General features: G+C 35.9%; 1 pseudogene; it reads left to right on the top strand.

The window, feature by feature from the left end:
• The first annotated feature begins 7,117 nt into the window (after positions 1-7,117).
• LOC146723087 (uncharacterized) lies at positions 7,118-8,585 on the top strand (annotated as a pseudogene).
• Positions 8,586-9,605: the final 1,020 nt, after the last annotated feature.

Raw genomic sequence — 9,605 nt, 5'->3', positions numbered from 1 at the left:
AAAAGGCGACACTTTTTGAATACTAACTTTAGAATCTATCATATCTGAGAATAATTCCAACGATTTTTGAAAATCGATGGATTCATTGCTAGTATTCTTATATGTGCTGTTCCTAGAGTCATTTTCCTTTTGGCCTTTGGTTTTAGTTTTTATGAGTTTCCAATCTTTAAATTGGCACTTGATTTCTTTCATATGATTATTGAATGATCTCTAAAGTTCATTCCACATATGAGAAAAGTGGAAAATGCGACGCTCTTGAGACATGCTTTTGGATACAATTTATATCCAGAGGGCTATTCTCGAGATAACAAAATAATTGTTATCTTTGCAAAATTCGACATATTTTATACCAGAGACGATATATTCGTCTACTAGTTGCTTTTAAAAATATCTTCTCCCAGAACGATTTGCATGTGCGCTCTGGAAAAAGATATTTTATATCAGACGTTTTTACTACACGGACCTGTATTTAAATTTGACTCCAGGCATTGCATCGTGGGTACTAACTCATGCAAATTGTGCTGGGAGAAGATATTTTTAGAAGCAACTAGCAGACGAATATATTGTTTCTGGTATAAAATATCTTTTTATAAATAACCAGAACGCACATGCAAATCGTTCTGGGAGAAAATATTTTTAAAAGCAACTAGCAGACGAATATATCGTCTCTGGTATAAAATATCTTTTTATAAATAACCAGAACGCACATGCAAATCGTTCTGGAAGAAGATATTTTTAGAAGCAACTAGCAAACAAATATATCGTTTCTGGTATAAAATATCTTTTTTAATAACCAGAACGCATATGCAAATCGTTCTGGGAGAAGATATTTTAAAAATAATTAGCAGGCAAATAAATCGTCTTTAATATAAAATATCTTTTTCCAGAGCGCACATGCAAATCGTTCTGGGAGAAGATATTTTAGAAACAATTAGCAGGCAAATATATCGTCTCCGATATAAAATATCTTTTTCCAGAGAGCACATGCAAATCGTTCTGGGAGAAGATATTTTAAAAACAACTAGCAGACGAATAGATCGTCTTTGGCATGAAACATCTTTTTTGTTACTACTGCAACTTTATAACAATTATTACTACTATTGTACTATTGTAACTACTATTTATTACTACTATATTTCTACTACTAACAACTATTTAAAGTAAGCAAGAGACTGCTTTATTTTTCAAAAATTATTTTTTGAAATTATATATATATTTTTATTTATGTAAAAAAATTTTATAAAAATTGAATCCCATAAATGTTAAATAAGAATGAAAGGGGTATCATTAGAATATCGCAAAAAATTTATAGAAATAGAAAATCTTGAAAATTTCAAAATCATGTTTATTTTTAAAATAATCTCAAGAATACAAATAGTATAAGTTTTACTGTGGACATCAGTTGCAGGACACCTTTATATATATACATACATATATACAACGGTTATAATATTGTATATACATATATATATATATATATACAATATATATATATATATATATATATATATGAATGTATGTATGTATGTATGTATGTATGTATGTATGTGTATATATACGCAGGATGTCCTGCAACGTGATATCCACAGTAAAACTTTGTATTCTTGAGATCATTCAAAAAATAAAGATGATTTTAAAATTTGCAAGATTTTCTTCATCTATAAATTTTTTGCGATATTCTAATGATATCCCCTTTATTCTTATATTATATAAGTCCTGGGTTAAGGGGGGGCTAAGGGGGTTACAGCCCCCGGCCCCATCTTTATAAGGGGCCCCTTAGCTTTCAAATAAAATTGTATTTCATCGATGAAAGTAAATAATCGAATGCAAATAAATAATTAAAAATTTTAATTTTGCATTCCTCATACAATGAATCATCGTGTACAGACACAATGTTCAGTAAAAAAAAGTACACTGGTGTTTTTATCTGAAAATATACACACACACACACATATATAAAGTCCATAATATTTGTTTATTTCTCATGACGTTGTGGCCGCCCTGCCGCGTGCGGCAATTGTCACATGAATAAAAGTAAAAGACGTCCGCATCCGTTGGGAAAGTCCATGTTTATCGGTCTACCATTTATCGTTTGTGATGATTCCACGAAAATACGCTAGTGGTACTTCGAAACGTAAAGCGAAACAGAAACATGAAGATTTTAAAAATAAACTACCGAAACTGACCAACTTCTTTCCTGCCGAAATAAAAACTGGAGGCACTATTGCTAATGAAGATGACGATAAGATTCAGCAAATCTCAGTGTTAACATCAAATTCGGTACTTTCTACTAATAGTGATGAACTCAGTATTAAAGATGCTGTCATTTGTAATGAACACTCAGATGACAGTTGTGACATGAATAATCAGAACGTAATAAGCAGGAAAGCCAAGCTCGTCATAGGTACGTTTTTGCAGGTTACAATTTGCTAAATTAAAATATAAAATTTTATTTGCTGCTTTTGTAAAAATTACACAAGTTTTCTGTACATTTAGAATCTTCTGATTGTGGTGACAAACAAAATCTTGTCAGTTGTCAATGCAGTCTCTCTTTTCTCCCCGTCCTCTCTCTCTCTCTCTCTCTCTCTCTCTCTCTCTCCTATCTCTTGTTCTCTCTCCCTATTCTTTCTCCTTATTTATTTTATACTTTTCAGAACCTGTAAATAAAGATCCCTTTCTGTGGCCCATGGAAATGCATGATGATGTGAGGCAAAAGTATTTGGATAAAGGCTATGAATATTTTCAGAAAAAAGATAACAATTTTCAAGCTTCTGTTAGACAATATAAAGATCAAAACAGATTTTTATCTTCGAAGGTTTTTTCACGAACTTTGGCTAACGGTGAAAAATGCACGCGAAAATGGTTGATATATTCAGAGTCTACTGGGAATGTTTTCTGTTACGTTTGTAAGCTTTTTAGTGGAAATAATACAAACACATTTGTAAACGGCGGATTTATCAATTGGAAGAAAGCAGAAGAAAAGATTAGTGGACATGAAAATAGTGCAGAACACAAAAAATTCATGCTTACTTGGCTCACATTCGTGCATGAAAAATCACATATTAATAATTATATGGCTAAGCAGCTACAAGATGAGATTAAGTATTGGACTGAAGTTTTAAAACGCATTGTCGAAGTAATTCGTTTTCTTTCTGCACGCGGTCTTGCTTTTCGGGGCGAGCATGAAGTGATTGGTTCTCCAAATAATGGAAGTTACTTGGGTGTTTTGGAACTGATTTCTAAATTTGATCCATTCTTAAAAAAACACTTTGACTTGCATGCAAATCAAGGTCGCGGGCACGTTTCCTATTTGTCAAAAGATATTTGTGAAGAATTTATTCACATGATGGCTAACAAAGTTAAGAACGAAATTCTTAGCCAAATTAAGAGAGCAAAATATTTCAGCCTTATTGTAGATTCGACACCAGATGTATCTCACGTTAATCAGTTATCTATTGTATTCCGGTACTGTTTGGATGGTTGTGTGTATGAACGCTACTTTTGCTTTTTATCTATTAATAGCCATACTGGAGCATCATTGAATGAAACAATATTACAAGTTCTTCGCAATAATGAAATTGACATTGTTTACTGTCGAGCGCAAACTTATGATAATGCCAGTAACATGTCTGGAAAATACTCGGGATTACAAGCACGAATTAAAGAAGTTAATTCTCTTGCGTATTACGTTCCTTGTGTAGGACACTCACTAAATTTAATTGGCGAATGCAGCGTAGATGAATGTATCGATTCTGTAAATTTTTTCCGGTTTGTACAACAACTTTATGCTTTCTTTTCCATTTCTACGCATCGTTGGAGCATATTGCTAAAACACGCGAGCACTACATTAAAAAGTTTATCTTCTACAAAATGGTCATGCCGCGATGATGCCATTACTGCATTAGCTCAGAATTATTTATGTTACGTCCTGTGGTCTTCACGATTCTTTTCTTTCGAAGAATGCAAAGCGATATCTTGAACATCAAAGGCGGATAGAGAACGACCCGAAAAGCAAAGTAAACGTAATAAATCGTGAAATCTACGAATCTCTTTCCTTTCGGAGAGTGTAAAATGATATTCAAAATATCGCAGACCCGCAGATAAGGCACGATGTGACAGGCGAGGGAAAACAATTTTTGGTGCCTATTCCTTTTAATAGAACCCTTGAGAATCAATAAAACTTTCCGAGAACCTAAACAATCCTCGCCTGACAGATCACCGGACGCGATATCTGCTTGAGTCACAACTAAAAGAGCAATAAAATATCAACCTCCCTCTATAAGAACAAATTCTCCATTGGTCGAAACCCAGGACTCTAAACAAAGCCCGAACCAATCATATTAATTTTCAAAACCAAAGGACGCCTCCAAAGCGTCATTGAAAATTTCCTTATTCGTCGGGGATATTAACAACTAATGGAGAAGGAGGAGCAAGGAGGTTTATATACGAGTAACACCGTGCGAGAAAAACACACAGGCTTTTTCTCTCAATTCTTATTCATTCTCATTCAGTCAGTCTCATCCCGTTCGCAAACTTCAACTAGTTTTATTTGAGTGTTCAACCGAAAGAATTATTAATTCTGTTAGTATTAATTTCGCAAAACGAAATCCCAGCCGTCGTCAACCACCGACCCACCTCCAGCTGACCAAGGTTCTTCTTGATAAGTAGTAAGTCTACCTAACACATTCACACCGATACTTCGTACAATTTCCGGGAGTTTAATCAAATCATAAAAACTAGAGTCTTTGGGTTCGCCGTTGGATTCGGTAACCCAATTATTTACCTCACACCCTTTGGTCCTTCTCCTACCTTTCTCCCAGAAATCACTCCGGATACTCAGCAACAGCGGACGACTTCGTGATTTCTATCTTGTTCTCCCAGAAATCACTCCGGATTCTCCGCAACAGCGGACGACTTCGTGATTTCTATCCGCTTCTTCCGAAATCACTCCGGATTCTCCGCAACAGCGGACGACTTCGTGATTTCTACCTTCTATTCCAGAAATCACTCCGGATTCTCCGCAACAGCGGACGACTTCGTGATTTCTCCCACTAGTAAATTAGGAAATAAAAAGGAAAGCGAATATAAAAATATACACATTGTATATGTATGTATGTATGTATATACATATATATATATATATATATACTCACGTCCTTGACAGGTGGGACAAGCGTTGGCCAGGTAGAACACGTATAGTCTTTCCTGGCAATCGGTGCAACGCAGTTCGGGTACATTTGTGTACCGCGATGTAGTGTGTCCCTCGATGGTTGTGATGCTCAGGAATCTGCCCCTGTTTCTCATGAAACAGCGAAAGCAGATCCTGATCGATCCCCATGGTGCGACGAATGCCATGACATACGACGCCACAGTGCATACCCTCGCTGTCTCGTCGAGGGATGCAGTGGCGCGTATGCCATACATGCGGGAGCTGCACGACTCCCGAACAGCGTTGTCACTATCGTACCCATCGTCATCTTCATCTTCATCTTCATCGTCATCGTCATCGTCATCGTCATCGTCATCGTCATCGCCGTCTTCATCAATGGGTACGATATCGACCTCCATCTCCTCAATGTCATCCAGGACGTTGTTCGCCTCCCTGTCGTACACAGGGTCGTACATCGCACCATCACTGTCGCTCTCGCTGTCGTCGTCGGAGATGGTTATGACCTCCATCTCGTCATCCGGGACGACGACCACTTCCATTTCGTCATCAGAGATCACCTTCATCTCTTCATCGCTCTTACGCGCTGCGTTCTCCATTTTTTTTGCAAAAAACAATTTATTCTCGAGTCACTACTATGCTCGCAACTGTCACCGTACTATGACCCGGCAGTGGCATCGGTCCTCATTATATATCCCGGTCATCCCTTTGTTCATGCAATGATGCAATTATCTCCGAAAGATGATCTCCGACGAAACAAAAATAGCGGCTGCTCAGTAGTTGTCTATCGACATGTTTACACCTTCCGCGAAGACATATCTACTCTCTCAGAACACGTTGATATTACATATGTTGTACACCTATTTTATCACAGAAAAGATAAATAGGCTGCCGACAAGAAATCTGGCGATGATGATGATGATGATGATGATGATGACGACGGTTCTCTCCTATCTGACTCCTCCTCCATTTCTTGGTCAGAATCATTTTCGGATGATTGTGTTTTGCATGACACCGATGGTGAAGGCATGTCCATGTAGCCAAAATCATAGTTGTCCACAGTGAAATAATCGACACAATTTTTGTATCGACGTTGATAACATGCGACTCGCTTGTGTCGCTTAGACGTTCTGGTGCATTTAGATAAATCACCAGCCACTCTTACAATGTCTTTATGCGTTTCCAGGAACTGGGCTACACGTCTTGTATGCGGTTTTCGCACACCAAGTTCGCAATTTCGTACATATTGTACAATTGAAGTCGCCGCTTCACGTTTATTACAAAACGGGTTATCTTTTTTTTCATTGTGAAAGCATACCTCGAGATGTCTATACCATCTCTCGGCAGTCTTATAACACCCCTTCTCATGACACTCTGCATGATTTTGCGGTGCGCTCTCCATTTTTTCGATGTCTATCACTTTTTCACACGTGTTACACTTGTAACCTCAGCCTATTTTCGCTGACATTCGCTGCAATCCCTAATCATCGGTGCTGGACCGTCAATATGCGTTCGCATCCACGGCCGATTGTAATGTTCGAGGCAACGACGATAGGTTTGAACCTCAGGATCCACCTTAATGTGCTCCGGCAGTTTTTCCCACAAATGCTCTACAAAATAGCCGCACTTTTGCAGTAAAACAATCTTCGGAATATATTGCAACTGTTCGGCACTTAAACTGAGAATGTCGGAAGCACTTGATAGCATTACAAACATCTTGAATAAAGAGAGCGTGCGCTCGCCAGTGGTACTATGGCCCGGCAGCTGCATCGGTCCTCATTATATATCCCGATCATTCCTTTGTTCGTGGGATAATGATGCAATTGTTAATTTGCGAGAAATATTTGTGCGATATCTACCCGCTGATAATTCTTAGAAATACATAGATAAGGCCGCCCGTTACCTTCTTGGTGTAAATTTCACCCCGTCGGATTGACACGTCGCGCAAACATGTCGCAACCTGTATGTATCAACCCGCTTGATTGTCGGCAAACCTTTTGTTCTTAATAATTCGCAGAATTATCTTATCTTATCTTGGATTTTCGGAGAAAATTTAGATATCGCTGTAATAGATATCGCTGTAATAGATATATTATCTTGGATTTTCAGAGAAAACTTAGATATCCAATTGTCGGCGCTCGATCCAAGCTTGGATTCTGAAACGGCGACAGCCATTCGTAGAATTTTTATCTTATCTTATCTTGTTTATGAAAACTTAGATATCGCTCAAAGACGCCGCTTATCTTATCTTGTTTATGAAAACTTAGATATTGCTCAAAGACGCCGCTTATCTTATCTTGTTTATAAAAACTTAGATATCGCTCAAGCTTATTTTATCTTGTTTATGAAAACTTAGATATCGCTCAAGCTTATCTTATCTTGTTTATGAAAACTTAGATACCGCTCAAAGACGCCGCTTATCTTATCTTATCTTGTTTATAAACATATCAGGTAACATGATCCCCTTATCAGGTAATATGATCCCCTTATCAGGTAATCTGATATGTTTATAAACAAAAGATAAGCTTATCTACTGATAAGACCCCCTCCCCCACGTGACGTCACCCCCCTCGCCCTTGATTCCCCCCCCCCCCCGCCCCTCACCCCCCTCATTGCCCCTGGTCTAGAACTCCCCTAGTATAACCTACTTATTGGTATTAAAAAAGTAGAGCGCATAGTACAATCCATATCAGCAACTACACATAGTTATACTATGCAACCTATTGTTTCAGCTGATGGTAGATTATTATCGCCTCTGTTTATTGTTTTAAAAAAACCTACTGGAACTTTTGGTCCAATAGTAAAAGAAACAATGTTTAAAGATAATATCTTTGTCATGGCATCAAAATCTGGAAAATGAACATCGCATCATTTTGAGATCTGGATAAAAGAAGTGTTTTTTCCAAATGTTGGACCAAAATCAGTGTTATTATTAGATTCTTGGACTGGTCATTGTCCTGATATAATTCAAAAAAACAAACCAGATTTTATAGACAATATTAATTTGTTAACTATACCAGCTGGAGCAACGGGAAAAATACAACCTTTAGATGTATTCGGTTTTCGTTTATGGAAAAATTTTGTTAGACATTTTTCAGATACCATCATGCTTTTAGATCTTGACGTCAAGCTTCATTCAAGAAACAATATTTTAAAATTACAATCATTAACACATAATCAATTTTCATCACCAAGGTTTAAAAATTTATTCAAATATGCATGGTATAAAAGTGGTTATTTAGAAAAGAAACCAGAAGAATTTGATACACCAGTAGATTTTTGTTTCAAAACTAATTTAAAACCAATATGTGATATTTGTGGTGAAATTGCTGTAATTTCTTGCGCATGGTGTAAAAAATCCCTTTGTATAAATCATTTCTTTCATGATCATCATCTTTGTAACCGATATCAACCATGAATATTTGTTATTCTTGTATGCAATAATTATGTACGGTATTTTATGTAATATTTCCATATACATATATATAATGACTTAATAATGTAAGACAATGTGTATTACATTTACTTTATACTTTAAGAAATTAAATATTATAAAACAGAATATTTTGATTAGTAAAATACTCTATTTCTTTCAAGTATGTAATGTATGTTGTATATGAGCAAGAATGTTATCTGCAAAAATGTATAAATTAAAATATAGTAACGTATAAATATGTTTCATTTATAAAACTTTTAACAAAAAAAATGTATATTTGCATAAAAACGTTCTTTATCATTTAAAATTTGTTTACTTTATTATAAAAAACGACTATTTTTCTTAAAATTCAAGTTTATTCATAAAATTGGATCTATTAACCTTGGCATCTGATCAATAATTTTCCTTGTCCGACTAGTTTTATTTTTCATGCATTAAAAACATTACTTTTCCATATAAATTATATGTATATTTATTGTCACATAATATATATATTATAATTATATATGTATATGTAAGCTTGTAGGTTATCAAGCTCGACCTTGCCGCGGCTTGTAGACTCGCGCATGAGAGGCAGTAGGTAACAAGACTCCGAGCTGAGAGTATCGATGATATCGTACGGAGATAGATAAAGGTTTGCCATCGACAATTGTATTGATTCAGGTTAGTCTTTGGTTCACTCGCTTACTGTAATGTTTCTGGCATTTGTTAATGTGTACATATTATTACTATTACAGTTGTTTACTGCATCATGCGTGTTGATTCTTAAACCGAACCCTCGCTCCATTGGAGTTCCATATTATATAATTATAAATTATATTTATAAATATAATTTCTATAATTTATAAAAATATATTCTCATAAATTATTTATTGCTAATTTATGGTTGCCTCTGTGAGTTCGCGAAAAAAAATAACTGTCGCTGTGAATAACGAGCGTCATGAGGCGGATAAAGCGGGCGTATAGTAGTGTATATTTTTAATTTATTTCTGAAAAATGTGA

This window comes from Nylanderia fulva, unplaced genomic scaffold (genome assembly GCF_048542155.1).
Source record: "Nylanderia fulva isolate GAGA-0341 unplaced genomic scaffold, ASM4854215v1 Scaffold235, whole genome shotgun sequence".
Taxonomy (NCBI): Eukaryota; Metazoa; Arthropoda; class Insecta; order Hymenoptera; family Formicidae; genus Nylanderia; species Nylanderia fulva.
Note: the sequence above shows the minus strand (reverse complement) of the source record. Positions and strands in the feature narration are given on the sequence as shown.